General features: G+C 34.4%; 1 pseudogene; it reads left to right on the top strand.

Annotated features, from left to right (window-relative positions):
- The first annotated feature begins 1,060 nt into the window (after positions 1–1,060).
- LOC131399552 (small ribosomal subunit protein uS2-like) lies at positions 1,061–2,035 on the top strand (annotated as a pseudogene).
- The last annotated feature ends 15,374 nt before the right edge of the window (positions 2,036–17,409 follow it).

Raw genomic sequence — 17,409 nt, 5'->3', positions numbered from 1 at the left:
TCAAGTTTTTAGCTAATAACAACTTGCTGAAATAAACATAGTTTGTATATTTCTTTGAGTATTATGACATTCCTAGCTATGGTCCTGATGTCTCAGGAACTATGTAAAATTTTAACTTTCACATTTTTTAATTATTCTGATACTTTTACAAAGGTTGAACTAGAAATTATTATTTTTCAATGTTTGCCAAATTGTATAAAGCTGTTTTGACTTGCATTTATTTAATTATGTTTGAATTTATGCATCATTATGTTAATTTGTGTGTAAACTGCTTAGTCACTTCTATGCTTATTAGATTATTCATATTTTTATAATAAATTTGTAAATGGCCTTTCCCCCAATCTTGGAAGTGCTGTAGGAAAAATAGGGAAGCTGTTGGCCTTCAGAGCTTTGTTTAGCAACTAACAAAACTGTAGTAACTCTTGGAAGAAAGAAATGAATGGATTTCAGTATTAGGGGTGGAGGCTCTGCTAAAGCTGTGATATGAAATGAAAAGTTATTCATATTTATCTGATTTTTAGGCTAGCCTATAGTAGGGCAAAAACAAATAAACTAAATTAAAATGAAATGAAATGCAAAGTAATAAATTACAATGGACTGTAAACCTGTCTGTCCTTAAGGAGGGAACAGAGTAAAGTCAGAATAGAATAGATATATCTATTTTTTAATTTATTCCTTTGAGTACCCACCAAACTTTCAGACCAGATAAAACCAGATAAAAGACAGAAAAAAATCGCTTCAACATTTGACACAAACATTTTTTGATGCCCCATTTTCATGTGACTATATTAAAATACCTAGCACAAAAGCACACTACATATCCTTTTTTATGATTGGGTTTTTTCCATTTGTTCTGTAGTAGTTCTATTTATGTTCTTGATGTCAATACTTTTTTTGCTTTATGCATTGCAGGTATCTTTTCCCAGTCTGTGGCTTGTCTTTTAACTTTGTATATGGGGGCTTTCAAAATTAGATTTTTAAGCTTTTCCATGCTACCCAGAGGAAAGTCCAAAGAATGCTTGTTCTGGGTTCTCTTTGTAACTTGCATGAAACTTTCAACATGTCTGGAGCCCTAGTTTTCCTGCAAATGAAGAGGTAGGATGTCCTCAAATTCCTTGCAGTAGGAAGCCACTTACGTGGCACCAACCTTGACTTCCAAATAGAACAGTACATCTACAAAAGGAAAAGTGTTGGCATCTACATCATAAATCTGAAAAGATCCTGGAAGAAGCTTCTACTGGCAGCTCATGCCATTGTCACCATCGAAAACCTGGCTGATGTCAGTGTCACATCCTCCAGGAATACTGGCCAGTGAGCTGTGCTGAAGTTTGCTGCTGCCACTGGAGCCACACCTATTTCTGGCGGCTTCACTCCTGGAAACTTCGCTAGCCAGATCCAGGCAGCCTTCTGGGAGCTGAGACTTCCAGTGGTTACTGATCCCTGGGCTGACCACCAGCCCCTCCCAGAGACGTTTATGTTAACCTGCCTACCACTCTGTGTAACACAGACTCTCCTCTGTGCTATGTGGACATTGCCATCCTGTGCAACAACAAGGGAGCTCACTCAGCAGGTCTGATGTGATGGACGCTGGCCCAGGACATTCTGCGCATGCGTGGCACCATCTCCTGTAGACATCAATGGCAGGTCTTGCCTGATCTCTACTTCTGCAGAGACGCTGCAGACATTAAAAAGAAAGAACAGGCCACTATTGAAAAGGCTGTGACCAAGGAGGAATTTCAGGGTGAACGGACTGCTCCAGCTCTCGAATTCACTGCTATCCTGAATTCAACTCAAGGTGCCCTCTCGGCCTGTCCAGCAATTCCCTACTGAGGACTGAAGCACTCAGCCTGCCACTGAAGACTGGCCTGCAGCTGCCACTGCTCAGACCACTGAATGGATAGGAACAGCCACTGAGTGGTCTTCAGCTGTTCTTCCACAGACTCTAACACAGAAAATGGAAACAAAGGGGGTGGAAAAGAAACAGTTTCTAAAAGTTGTGTCTGAAAAAACAAAAACAAAAACACCACACCTGTGATTAATAATGCGTGCAGTGAATTCAACTACTTAAAACCAGCTTCAGTCACTAGTTGCCAGTGGGCATCCAGTTTTCATTGCCTGGATTGGTGGTATATTTTGTCAGATAATGAATACTGTCACTAATGATTATATCCATTTCATAAAAAATATTCAACATTTATATAAATAATTTGTTAATTCTTATTATCTTAGCTACTTTTTATTGTGTTTTTGCCACATTTAAAGAAAGGGATCTATCTTACTAATAGTTCACATGTGATATCTCACTGTTCTGTACAAAGATAAGCCTCTTTAAAAATAGAAAGACCTATGTCGCTGGAGGTGTATCTCGTATTAATATATAAATTGTAAAAGCTGTCTGTTTTCTAGTTTTGCTCCACAGTATTCCACATGGAAATAGTAGCAAAAGAAGTTCTTTTTCTTGTGACTTTGTTTTATCTGCTTAAAGGAGATACTCTCTGAATTATTTGCTTTTCTCCCCTGTTCACAGATTGACAAGCTACCTTCTGAAGCGTGTAGTCAGGGCCATATTTTTCCCTGGGTTTTACATACTGAGCATATATCTTCTGGTAAGCTGCACCTTTTGTTCTTTTTTTATGGCTTTTGTGCTTTGTTGTTCCATTAGTACAAGGCTAGCTATTGCTACAAATGTCCCACAGAGAGAATGTTTCAGTGACTTTCTTGATAATGCTGGAAAGTCTTTGTTTAGCATTCACTCTGCCTTCTAATTCTGTGTTCTTCATGTCACCGTCTGTGTTCCAGTTTAATTCATGCTGGATTGTTCTTATTCTTTCAGTCTCTAATCACTAGCTCTTATATCTTTCAATTATACAATTCTGAGCACAGCTTTGGTCTAGATTCATGCAAGTTCAGTCTGTCACTTCAGTTCAGATCTAAAATAGTTTTTGATATTTGCAACAACCATTACTTCCTGGTCAGCCCCAGATAAAGTTGTCAGAAATTTACTGTTTAATTTTGTAGGTTTTACTTAGAATAAAATAAATTTTGTTTTGAACAGACTTATTGAAAAATATACCACTTAAAAAATTAATTTGACAGAAAATAGAAATATTAAAATAAATCTACATTATTAATAAAGTTATTTAAGTTTAATGAGTATTTATGGGTGCACAAATTGGAAATTTGTGAAAATATACACTTCAAGGCTTCTATAATTTCCTAAGGAAAGTAATAATAAAGGAATACTTAAAACTTTCTCAAAACTAATGCATTGCAAATAAGGATGATTTATAAATTCTAATTATTAACTCAAACTTTGATATTACTGTTAGCCTTTGATTATATTATCATATTTATTTGGAATTATAAAATGTATGTTTCTTTAAAAAAGATGCATTTTGTAAACCCTAGAGCAATGACAAAAAGAAAAAACAAAGATATAATTACTAAGCCAATAGTAGCAATAAAACAGCATACTAAAAGGTATTAAATTAATCCAAATAAAGGCAGGAAAAGAGCAAAGATCAAAAGCAAAAATAGAATACAAAGAGCAGATGGTATATTTAAACTCCATCATGGTGATAACAGTATCACATATAAATGGTTTAAACCCAGGGACCCAGGCAAAACTTGTCAAAATGGGGAAAAAAGACTAAACTATAAGTTTTCTACTGGAAAATCCCTTTTAAAATGGATGCTTCATTTAAATCTAAAAGGATCAAAAAGATATATTATGCAAACACTATACAAAAGCTACCTAGAGAAGTAACACTAGTATTAGACATGGTAGAATTTAGAACAAGAAAAATTACCACGTATAAAGAGAAAAATGATGACAGAGGGACAATTTTTAAAGGGGACATAACAATCTTATTTTTATGCACCTAATAGATATATTTTATATAAAGAAAAATTGATAGAACTGACAGGATAAATAGACAAAACTACAATTATAGATGAAGTTTTCAATACTTTTTCACAGTCCATCATCAAAAAATATTATACCACTACACAAATTGTAGAATCTTAAAAATATATACTTTAATTTTCCTCTTCCTTTCCTTTGGATCATATTTATTATATATTTTGTGTCTACTAGTGTTACAAACTACATAATACACATTTGAATATGATTTTTTATAATTTGGAAGAACTGCATAATTCTATGGACTGAAATTTTCTTAAATAACCAATGGAGGATGTTACAAAACCATTCATCTGGAAAAAATCCACTCAAAGTACAAAATAGACTAACGAATTTTGATGTAACAAATTACAAAAAGTACATTGAAACAAGCTTCCTTATTGTAATTAACCTGAAAGAAGCTACCACTTGTCAAATTTCAACATTATATCAAAGAAAAATATCCACAATTATCTGAAAAGCCTTTTAAAATACTCCTAACTTTTCAGATTACTTGTCTGTGTTAAGGCCAGATTTTCTTCATATACTTGAACCATAAAAACGTAACGGACCGAATGCAGAAATAAATGTGAGAATTCAACCATCTTATATTTACACAAACATTACAGAAATTTCAAAATCTAAAATATTGCCACTCTTTTCCTCACTGTTTTATATATATAGTTACTTTTTTATTGAGGTATAATTGATATACAACATTATATTAGTTTCAAGTGAACAACATAATGATTTGATGTTTGTATATATTGGGAAATGACCACCACAATAAGTCTAGTTAACATGCGTCACCATACTTGTTACAAAATATTTTTTCTTGTGATGAGACTTTTTAAGATCTACTCTCTTAGCAACTTTCAAATATAAAACACAGTATTATTAACTGTAGTCACCATGCTGCACATTACCTCCTCATGAAATATTTTATAACTGGAAGTTTCTACCTTTTGACCCCCTTCACCCATTTGCTCACTCTCCCCCGGCTGCCTTCTTTATCCAATCAGCCATCCATGAGCACTTAGGTGCTTCCTTGCTTTGGCTATTGTAAGTAATACTGCAATGAACACGGGGGTGCATGTATCTTTTCGAGTTAGTGTTTTCATTTTCTTTGGCTAAGTATCCAGAAGTGGAATTGCTGGATCATGTGGTAGTTCTATTTTTAATTTTTTGAGGAACATCCATCCTGTTTTCTATAGAGGCTGCACCAGCTTACATTCCCACCAAAAGTGCATGAGGGTTCCCTTTTCTCCACATCCTCATGAACATTTTTTGTTTCTTGTCTTTTTGATAACAGCCATTCTAACAGGTATGAGGAGATATCTCATTGTGGTTTTGATTTGAATAGAATTATTTATTTTTTTTGTGAGGAAGATTAGCCCTGGGCTAACATCCGTTGCCAATTCTCCTCTTTTTCTGAGGAAGATTGGCCCTGGGCTAACCCATCTTCCTCTACTTTATATGGGACACTGCCACAGCATGGCTTAGCAAGTGGTGTGTCAGTCTGTGGCCGGGATCCAAACCTGCGGACCCCAGGCCGCCAAAGCAGAGTGTGCAAACTTAACTGCTACGCCACGGGACCAGCCCCATGAATATAGTTATTTTTAATTAAAATATTTGTTTACGTTAAGATAAAGCAATACAGTAGGTTTTATTGTTACTTTCAATTAATTAATAATTAAGGTTTTAGCATTTTTCAGGATGTTTTTTACTGTGGTAAGAACACTGACTTGAGATCTAGCCTCTTAAATTTTTAAGTGCACAATACAGTATTGTTAAGTATAGGTACAATGTTGTACAGCAGATCTCTAGAACTTATTCATCTTAACGTAACTGAAACTTTATACATGTTGAACAGCAACTCCCCATTTCCCCGTCTCCCCATTCTCTGGTAACCAACATTCTACACCCTGTTTCTATGAGTTTCACTATACTGAATGCCTCTTATAAGTGGAATCATGCCAGTAGAATCTTTCTGTGTCTGGCTTATCTCACTTAGTATAATGTTCTCCACAGTCATCCATGCTGTCATATACGGCTGGATTTCCTTCTTTTTAAAGGTTGAATATTCCATTGCATGTATATGCCAAATATTCTCTATCCATTCATCCATCAATGGACATTTAGGTTGTTTCTATATCTTGGCTATTGTGTATAATGCTGCAGTGAACATGGTGGTGCAGATATCTCTTCGATATCCTGATTTAATTTCTTTTGGATATATACCTAGAAATTACTTCTATTTTTAGTTTTTTGAGAAAACTCAGTGCTGTTTTCCATAGCATCTGCACCAGTTTACATTCCCAACAACAGTACACAAGGATCCCAATTTCTCCACATCCTCACCCACACGTTAGCTCTTGGTTTTTTGATAGTTGCTATCCTAACATCCTAACAGGTATAAGATAATATCTACATAAACAAAAGCTCTTTGGTGTCCGCAGTGATTTTTATATATGCAAATATGTCTGAGATCAACAATTTTGAGAACCACTGGTATAGATTCAAATTTGTTCATGGTATTATATTTTTTCTGCCTAAAGTACTTCCTGTAACATTTCTTGTAGTACAATTCTGTCTTTAAATTCTCTCGACCTTTTATATTATTTTTTTGTCTGTGAGAGTGTTTATTTTGCCTTTATTTCGAAAGATATTTTTCCTGGGTAGAGAATTCTGCTACCTTCTGTCTTTGAGTGTGAATCTGTACGTGAATACATTAAAATTCCTGAAGCTAAGCAAAGAACATCTGGCAGTGGAGGAAAAAAAGAACAACTGTTGGGATACCATTTGTTTGTTTTTCCAGCACTTTAAAAAATATTCCCTATTGCCTTCTGACTGTATAATATCTTACAATATGTCTGTGGATTCTTATCTTTATCCTTCTGTATATAAGGAGTCTTTTCCCTCTAGCTGTTTTTAAAATAGTCTCTTTAACATTATAATTTTTTCAATTTCATTATGAAGTTGTTAGGTGTGATTATCTTTGTGTTTATACTCCCGTCAGTTCATTGAGATTTTGTATCAATAGGTTTATAATTTTCACTAAAATTGGAAAGTTGTCTGCCATTATCTCTTCTGCTTGTTTTGTTTTTTTCTGTCTCTGCCTGTTTGTTTCCACCTTCCGTTCCCATCCGTGTGGTATTAATTCCATAGTGTTAGCATGACATTGTCCTAAATTACACTGAGGCTTTTTACATTATTTTATGTCTATTTTGTCTCTGTGCTTCATTTTGGATAGTTTCTATTGCTGTATGTTCAAATTCAATCATCTTTTCTTCACCATTATGGAATCTATAGTTAATTACATCCAGTGAATTTTTATTTCAGACTTTGTAGTTTCATTTCTATAAACTCCATTTAATTCTTTTATCTTTTCTTTTTCTCTCTTCATTATATTTAGAATTCCCTTTAAATCATTGAACATATTTATGATAGCTATTTTAAGATGTCTTTCTATAAATGTCATCATATTTCTCAATTTTAGCACTATATGGAGTCATTTAGTTCTGGTTTTTTGGTCTTAATATGTGCTTCTTCACACGAGTAATTATTTTAATTGAATGTCAGACATGGTGAATATCATGTTATTGACTATTTAGATTTTGTTGTATTCTATTAAAGAGTGTCTAAGTGTGTTTAGCAGACATTTATGTTACTGGCAGATCATGCAGACTGTTTGACACTCTTTTTTAAAATCTTTGCTAATGCAGATTTAGTGTACCTTTATTGTAGGGATAATTTAGCCCTACTACAAAGATGTGACCATTTAAGACCATTGCTTATTTCCCCAAGTATTGACTGAGATCTTTGACTTTGGCGTATGGAAAGCCCAACAATTCCCAGCCCAACTGAATGATTCTTTGATGTGTAGCTTCTTAGTAATTGTTCTTTGTCCAGACTTGTGGAATTTCACCCTATGCATATGCAAATTAGTATTCAGATAAAATTTTCAGTAGACCCATATGCATATTTCTGGAGCTCTTTCTCCGGGTAGCTCCCTCCTTTCTGGTACTTCAACCCACACATCCCAGCCACCTCTGCCTTCACAAATTCATCTCTCTGACTCCTCATTGCAGTACATGGTGTTCTACTTGCTCTTTTCAGTATCTGGAAGGTTCTTCTAGGCAGAAAGGCAGGGCAAAATTGTAGCATTGACCTAATATGTTTTTTCTCTTATGAATCAGTTTTGCAGTGCCTATAGTCCTGTGAGTAAAACAGTTGTTTCATATATGTTTTCAAGTTTTTAAATTGTTTGTGATAAAAGGAAAAATATGATACCAGTTAATGGTCTGTTCATGGTCAAATGCAGAAATCCTTCTGTTTCACCATTTCCTTTCATTGTTGTTTTCTCTAATTTACTGAAACATAGCATTTTCTCTTAAAATTAATTTTTACCTTATATCAATTTTCCATTTAGTAACATTTAGAAAAAGAGGGAAAATAATGCATTGGGAAGTGTTTGCTGCATAACAATCTAAAACATCAATGGCTTAAAATAGCAAGCAGGTATATTTTTTCATATACAGAACTGCAAATTAGGTGAGATAGGTCTTCCTTAGGGTACAGGTTGGCTGCTTTTAGCTTCAAATTTCTGTTTGGATTCAGATTTGCTCCATGCGTCTCCACATTTTCCTTGGATAGGTGGCTACTTGAGATGTATTATTCTTGTGGCAGACCACAGGAGCACAAAAGTGCAGGCATCTTTCCCAGGCATATTTAACAACTCTTTTCTCATCATGCCCAGTGGTGTTTCACTGATCCAAACATGTAACGCAGCCAGTCTCAAAGTCAACCTGTAGGAAAGTTCATTCCTCCTACCATGAAGCCATGGCAAAGACAGTGACATATGATGCTGAAACAAGCCTCCAGTGAAGAATTGGAGATAATGTCTCCCAAGGGATTAACGGATCTCTGTATCACTTAGTAAAGTTAAGACAAACAGCACTCCTACAATCTTGCTATAATTTTCTTTATTTAGTTCAATGTGCACTAGATAATTGAAAGGGCCTAAAGTGTTTAGCAAATAACTCCATTTGACAATAGAGAAACGAATGTCTCAGACTATTTAAGCTCTTTTCTAAATTTGTATAATAAGTCATTTGTACCTGACATGGAGATATCTGATTTGACACTGTTCCTGAATTCAATGCTACATTTACTTTCTCTTGCTATCCATGTTAACTTTCAATATTCCAATGCATTTCTATCAGACAGGGTTCAGACAGGAAACGGATGGCAATTTCAAAAGGATTTAAGAGAAAGTAAACAAGTTTCAAAAGAGTTTAACAAAGAGATTCTTAGCAGAGGTGGGAGCAGTTTAAAAAAAATCTACAAGATATGATGAAGAATCTATGTTTAGCACCTGTAGGAGGTTATCACCACCACCAGGGCTGAAAGGACAAAGGGGAGAACAGGGTTCTAGAACCTAAAAGAGCTAAAGTCAAGGAAGAGAAGTTTTAGCCTTCGAAAAATGCAATCCAAGTAGCACCCCAGAATTCCCATGGTCAGAAAGGAAATGAACAAGAGGAATAAAGAAATGAAACTCTGCCTCCCTCTTCCTGCCCTTCAGCTTCCTGTCAGTGCCTCCCATTAGTTGAATACAACTGAAAACCAGCAGGTAAGGGGGTGTCTGTGAGGTGGTCAGAGAGGTGAGCCTCTGTAGGCTCAGAGCAGAAGGGAGAGCAGCAGAAAAATGACAGATGGGAGACAGAGAATAACCAGCACAGCCTTAATGCTTAAGGTCATGCCATCTAAAGAATATTGTGAAAGATGACATGAGTGGAGCCATATTAAAATAGAGCTGGAGCAGCCATTTCAGAGGAATTGCCTTGTACATCTTGTTTTCTTTATCTTCCAAACTGGACCAAACTGCCAACATTCTATGAAGTCATTTAAGGACAAGAATGTACTGTTTGTAAGGACCGATGGAACTAGACTTGGCTGATGACCAAATCTCAAGCCAACCTACGAAGTACAAACCTAGTCTTACCTCATCCAGCAGCAATGAACTCTTCCTTCATACAACTCACCTCCTCCTCCATTTTTCCGATAAAAACCCTGAGCTCCTCTTCTGTAATCAGGACATTATTTGGGTTTCTACATGAATTCGTGCTCTCCAAAGTGCAATTCTTTGATCCCAAGTAAACACTTTGCCTCTTCAACTGGTTTCTGTTTTTGTAGGTTGACAATATTAATCATTGATTCATTTAACAAATGGTTATTGAAACTCTGCTATGTGTCAGATGATGTTTCCAGGCATTGAGAATGCAGCATTGAACAAAATAGATAAAAATTCCCTCTCAGAACTTACATTCTAGAGATGCGTTCAGTTCATAAGCAGTATAAACCAGTAAAATTATATTATGTTAATAGTGATAAATGCCAAGAAAAAAATCAGGGAAATGGAATAGGAGTCAGATCTTGTGGGACTTGGAGCAGGGTATTAAGATGATCTGACATGTTTAGATAAGAAAAATCTCACTACTGAGTTAAAGCTTAGCTGAGTATGGGCAAAGGCTGATACAAGTAGAATTTTATAAAGTATTAATTACATAATAGACTTATTCCAGAAACATCGTTAATTTCTGTCCTCTATTTAAATAGCATGAACAAAGATAGACAAAGGAAAATGTGGCAATTTTTTTAATAGGTAAAATAATTGCATCCTAATTTATTTATTGTGTAAATCTAGATTTTTACATATTGGTTTCCTTGAAGTGAGACGCCAATTAACTGAATATAAAGAATTATTGACTGACATATACTTGTAGGTAAGCCTGGGCTACTTGTAAATATTTACAAAAGACATGTACTTTAAAGTAACTTATAGATATTTGAACAAATTTTTAAAATAGAAGGAGAAAAAAAGATCCATTATTTGGAACAGATAAAAAATGCTATATTCCTTGGAAGATGAAATAAAGAAGTAGATACTATTGAATATGTGGACATACAGGTATAAACTTTTTATCTTCTGAAGACGGTGATTTGGCTCTTACTCTGTAAGCTACAAATTATGCAATTATCAAAAAATTACCTATTATTGATACTACAGAAAACATACACATTTGATTTAGACAATTTTCCCATATGAAAATATTTCCAGCTATTAGATTTTCCAAGAGAAGTGACACAATAAATAGTCTTCTAAGTAATTTACTATGTGATAAGTATTTTTATAAATTTTAAGAACAAAACCAGAACTAAAATAGTTCACTGCAGCCTGTGAACTCCAATGCTAGGCTCTCTGGAATCAACAAATGCAAATATTTGTTAGAAAAGAACTGACAATAGCCAACTCTCTCTGTACAAGGAGAGCATAATTCACGCCAACTCTAAAGACAGGAATGCTATTCAGTAGGCTGGTCCCAGGAGACTGAGGTAAGCTTTGTTGTTTTCGAGCAGGATGGGAAGAGCTAGAACAAACACAGTGATCATCCACCTTCACCTGGTGCAGGCATAGTGAGAGTTCCACAGAGAGCAAAAGAGAGGAGTTTTATTTATTATTAACAGCTGCCTTATGTTGCGTATTCTTCCAGTTTAAAGTACTTCATGGTTTCACATTAAAAGCTCTCTTGGAACTCTGCAGGTGTAGATATGTTCTCACCCATCTCATTTCATCCAGAACCCTACCTGCTTGGGATTCTTAGTCCTTTTGGGCTACTATAACAAAGTACCATAGACTGGGTGGCTTATAAATAACAGAAATTTAATTCTCACAGTTGTGGAGGCTGAAAGTCAGAGATCAGGGGGCCAGCATGGTTGGATTCCACTGAGAGCCCTCTTCAGGCTACAGACTGTGGACTTCTTGTACCATCACTCTTCTGGCAGAAAAAGAGCTAGCTAGCTCTCTGGACTCTTCTTATAAGGGAACTACTCCCACTCACGAGGGCTCCACTCTCATGACCAGTTAGTTCCCAAAGACCCCCACCTCTAAATACCATCACATTAGGATTAAGGTTTCAACAGATGAATTTTGAGGAGGGGACCCAAACAGATGCATTAAGCTGAACTTAATAATGTCCTTTGACATAGCTTATAGTGCATAAAAGGGCAGTTTGCTTTTTCTTTTTAAATTACAAAAATTCTGAACCTACATTCATATAGATGATTGGAAGTTAATTATTCTACTGCATTTCTCTTCCTTAATTTGTTGAAATCCCTTCAAAATTCCACCAAATAAAGAGCTCTTTATTTGAAAATTTGTCTTAATAGCACATTTCTCCAAGTGACTCCCTCATAAAAAAACAAAAAACTGTGCTGACATGGTGTTCTCTCTTAAATTTGCAAAACGCAGTTAAGTCAAAGCTCTGATGTTAAAAAAATATTTATGGAAGCTTCTAGATATTAGAGGTAAAATATACAGAGGAACTTACACTTTTTCTAGAAGTGGTCTCTCCTGAACTTTAGGGAATGCATCTAGATCCTGGAAATATTCCATGTGTCAGGGATCCAGCTCAGCCTACCAGAAGAATCTTTTGACTGCTCCACATGATACAGTCCATAAACAAATCCATTGGTTTAGGAATATGTGGATAGTTCTTCCCACCCTTAACGTTTTTTGTTTTTTGTTTTTTGTTTTTGCTGAGGAAGATTCTCCCTGAGCTAACATCCATTGCAAATCTTCCTCTTCTTTTTTTTTTTTGTTTGAGGAAGATTCTCCCTGAGCTAATACCTGTGCCAATCTTCCTCTATTTTGTATGTGGGTCACTGCCACAGCATGGCTGCAGATGAGTGGTGTAGGTCCACACCAGGGAACTGAACTCAGGCCGCCCAAGCTGAGGGTGCCAAACTTAACCACTAGGCCACAGGGCCTAGTTCTTCCCACCCTCAATTTTAAGACCTTTTTTCCTACCTCAATATGACTGACAGTGGAACACCCATTGCCTACAGAGGAAACCCCACAAAAGATATAATGCTATTCTAAAGCCCAGAATTGGCATTTATAATAGCCAATCAAGTGTAACCAAAATCTGTGGGGATTAACAGTCATTTTGGGGGTTGGGAGACACTAACTAAAGTTATACCCAATTTACATTATTGACCAGAACATTTTTATATTGCTCTGTAACATCTAATCAGTTTTATGTTGATGTAATAGTTTTTATTTTTATTACAAAATTATTGAATATCACTTTTACTTTATTATAAACAGGGGATGGTTCTACAAAAGCATCCATCATCATGCCTACAAAAACTTAAAATTGACAGGAACTCTCAAAGACCAGTTTTTCAAAGGAATAAGTGAAAATGAAAGCCATTCCTTGCCTTCCATGGGTATCCGACGAGACACAGATTCATAATATTGCATTTGATTCTGTGTGTGGCCTTATATCCTCATACCTGACCAAATTTTTCATATTCATTAATTTTCACTGGTTCTACAAGGCTAATTTTTACCTATAATATAAAAGCATTAATATTTCAGTTTCTACCAGACAAGAAAATTTTATAACTGATCAAGCTTCTGCCCTAAATTGAGTACCCCTCTCTCTGTCAGTGCTCAGACCTTAGTGGTCAAGTTTTCTGTTTGTCTTATTTATAATACAATATTTCCCAACATCTAGTCATTTTCAGAAGAATCAACAGAGCAACAACACCAACAATAAATCATTTAAAGTAATCTTCCAGATTTGACTCTTCTTGTGAATGTTCTGTTGCATGACTTTTATTTCCAGATTTACTGTTTCTGGTCTCTTATTTGCTTATGTTCTAGGGAGCTGTAATTTACTTCAAGGTAGAGAAGTGGACTTTTCTGTTCCATTTCCTCCAATAAACAATCTACCAACATGCATATACACATTTTGGCATGATTATCATGAAGATAATCTCCATTACCACTTCGGTAGCTGAGGGAAACTTAAAATCATATTTTCCTCCTTTGCATCACTCACAGCATATAGACTGCTTCTTCCTCTATAAAAGTCATTCATTATATTTTTATTGAATAGAATTATGAATTTTCTACATATAATATTTATAATATAGATCAACACAAGTAAAATTTATAGCTCTCTTATTGAAACCATAGAGATTAGAAATATTACCTAAAATCTTGAGAATTTTAAGTTTTCAATATGAATTATATACAATTCAAAATGTCTTATTATAAGATTTAATTATGAGAGCTTTATAAATCTGTGTTTTTGATTGGGTACAGATTTGCTCCATTGTCTACCTATGTCATGTTTGCTAATAAGAATTCTGAATATAATTCAACCTCTTGTCCATCCCCAGAAATCTGATTCTTGCCCAAAGAGATTGTATTATTACAATCTTTGTTGTAAATATTTGTTGTCCCTTCTTGTAAAAGGATTTCACATTCGCTTCTACTGACTTGTTGCCTCTACCTGTGAGAGGAGTTAAACGTTCCATCCATTGATGTTATTATCACCTGTAGACTGTTAGTTTATGGAGAGCCTAGCATTTAAAAAATATGATGTCTGCATTGGCCACGTTGACTTCCTTTGGTCACTGGAATAAGCAAATGGAGTTGGAATGAGCAATGGAATTGATGGATACCTCTTCTGAAAAGAAACATTAAGAATCATTATGATGATCCTTCATCATTAATTTCCCTCTTGCCACAAGCCAGCATATCCCAGATATCGCCTGGAAGGAAGAAGCTACACGACAGAGCCAAAGCTACCTGTAAAAACATACAACTTGAGCTAGAACGAAACGTTTCTTGTTGTAAGCCTCTAAGATTTTGAGATTTTTTTCTATGACAGCATATTCCTGCAAGAGATGAAAAATATACTTGCATTTGTTTACATATAATAATTGGGAATATTACTTTGTGCAACAAGTTTTTTAGAAGCTATAGATACATATACACACACAAAGCCTTATATATGATTATGTATAATATATATTTATATAAACATGTACTTTATACATGGTATACATTTAATATGCATTTTATATATGGTTATACATATGTGTAAAAATTAAATATATATTTAATTTCTTCCTCTAGTTAAGGAAGAATTTTAAAAAATTGGGTAATCATTTTGCTAGTCCAGGCAAATTTTTGAACATTTAATTTAAGAATTGATCATTAATATGATGACTTAATAAAAACATAAACTTATAGCCATGAATCAAATAATATTTCTTCTATTTCTGTTGTTAATTATCCAAGTTAATATATGTTTTTTTTCTGTTATATTACCATCAATATGACTAAGACAAAATTCCTGAATATACAATGCTGTACTTCTGAAAGGTTTTCCTAGAATTTGATGTTGAATGAAATTTGGATATATGTATTGATACCAGCTGTTCATTTCACTTTGGATAAATTGACTAACAATCCTGTTTATTGAAGTATTTGCCCTCTCGCAGCTGGAAAAACCAATCATGTGATCTCCTAATTCCTTAAAATAGTCTTTTTTTAACTGCAGTTTTTACTGGCATTTTAGAAAGGGAAAGAAAAGAAATATGATAAAATAGAAAAAATCAGAGAAATCACAGGTAGCATGGGTTTCATGGAATTTTGTCTCAATTGTGAGCATGTGTGTATTGTGCCAGAGTGTAAAATGTATTTTCTACTGTAGGCAATTGTCCAAAAATTTGGAAAACCATAAGTCTAAGATGTATAAGACATATAAATATGCAGAAGGTCCTTTGTCATCCATGTCACCAGCTATGTTCTTTATGCTTATCTAAAGCCATATATGTGTTCTGATTATTGAAAACCTACTAAGTGTCAGGCTCTAGACTAGACCTAGCTGATAAATAGAGCCTCTGTTCTCCAGATGTGCCGAGTTCAACATAGGAGCTCTTCAGGTTGAAGGTCTTAGGGGTGTCAATGTCCCAAATACGAAACTACCTCTTCAGATGACATAAAGCTTCTCCTTTGACACCCCATCCCTTTCTCCATCCTCAATACCACTTTCCCAACTCCCTCCTAACTTAGCCAAGTATTTACAAGATGCTTCATAGTATTACCTAAGATAGTTTTTCTTTTTAATTAAAATTTTGAAATTCTGATGTTCACTAATTATTGAGAAGAAGGACACTAGTGTGGTAAAAAACATGGACAAATCCTCTATTCACTACGTGACGTTGGGCAAGTTCCTAAACCAACCTGTACCTCATTTACCATTTACCCCACGTATAAATGGAGCATCATAATACCTACCTCACAGGGCTGTTATATTTCTCTGTCTCTGTATGTATATATAATATTTATAAAATATATATAAAATATTTATTGATGTGCTTATCTATATATTAACATATCTACATTTATCTATCATCTATATATTGAGTCTTATTTGTCTTATAGGTTTTTAATTTAGCAATAATACTATAAGCAAATGTTTATTGACTGAATATTTTTATTAGCTATGGATTATGTATCACCTTATATTTTGCATGTGTACGCATGTACATATTTCCATTACACACATATATATGTGTACACATATATTGTATACAATATATATTTTATATATTATAATGTGTATGATCTTTATACATTTATTCTATATACTTACATATTCAGTTTAAACCAATATCATCATGTTCAAACCACGAAAGTACAATTTCAAATTCATTGAATTTCGCAGATGAAAAGGCCTCGTCCAGTCTCCTTAGATTACAGAAAGAAACTGAATTCTCCAAAACTGAAATTGTTGTTTAAAGTTAATGACAAGGGGGAGCCTAGACCTTAATTCCTGATTCCAGTTTGATATTCTCACCATCTCAACATCCTGTTTCATCCAAGAAAGCCTAATAAGCCATTCCTGGAAATTCTAAACCCCAGTAGCTTTAAACTACACAATTTGATATTGGCTATATTTAAAAGCCATCACTTTTGCTTGAGGTATCACCTAACACAAATTATTTCATATTGGAGTTACATAGAAAATAATGCATACTATAAAAATTGTTTATAGGTTATTATATTACGCTAAGTAAAAAAATGTGTGAGAATATGAAAGTGCTTAATGGCTCTTGTGGTTTTAATTGTTCTGGCTTTTTAAATATAAAATGCATCATTTCGCCACCACTGCAATTCTTTGCCAGGCTACAAATACACAGTTTAGTGGATATCCTGGTGATGAAAATGAACTTTAGAGTTTTTTCATTTACCACAGAATTATTGAGTGCTTGCTCATTGCCAGGATCTTATAAAATCGCAATATATGACAAAATTACTATTTCCAATATTTCTCTAAAATTATCACTACTAAATATTCAAGTGCATTTTACTCATTAGTTTGTGGAAAGTAGTACTTTATATAGCCTGTTGTTCTCTCAGTGACTAGGGAGAACTAAATTTATGAACAAAAATAAATTAAACCTTTTAAAATGCCTAAAATTCCTGAGGAGTTTAAATCAAATTCTCTAAAATATGATCTATAAAATAGAATTCTGTTTATATATATATCATTTTAATATCAAAACCTTCACACATATAATAATACCATTATAAAATATAGACAATTTTTAGCAAAAATCTCTTCTGTCTTGCTTTTTAACAT

Source organism: Diceros bicornis, chromosome 38 (genome assembly GCF_020826845.1).
Source record: "Diceros bicornis minor isolate mBicDic1 chromosome 38, mDicBic1.mat.cur, whole genome shotgun sequence".
Lineage (NCBI taxonomy): Eukaryota > Metazoa > Chordata > Mammalia > Perissodactyla > Rhinocerotidae > Diceros > Diceros bicornis.
Note: the sequence above shows the minus strand (reverse complement) of the source record. Positions and strands in the feature narration are given on the sequence as shown.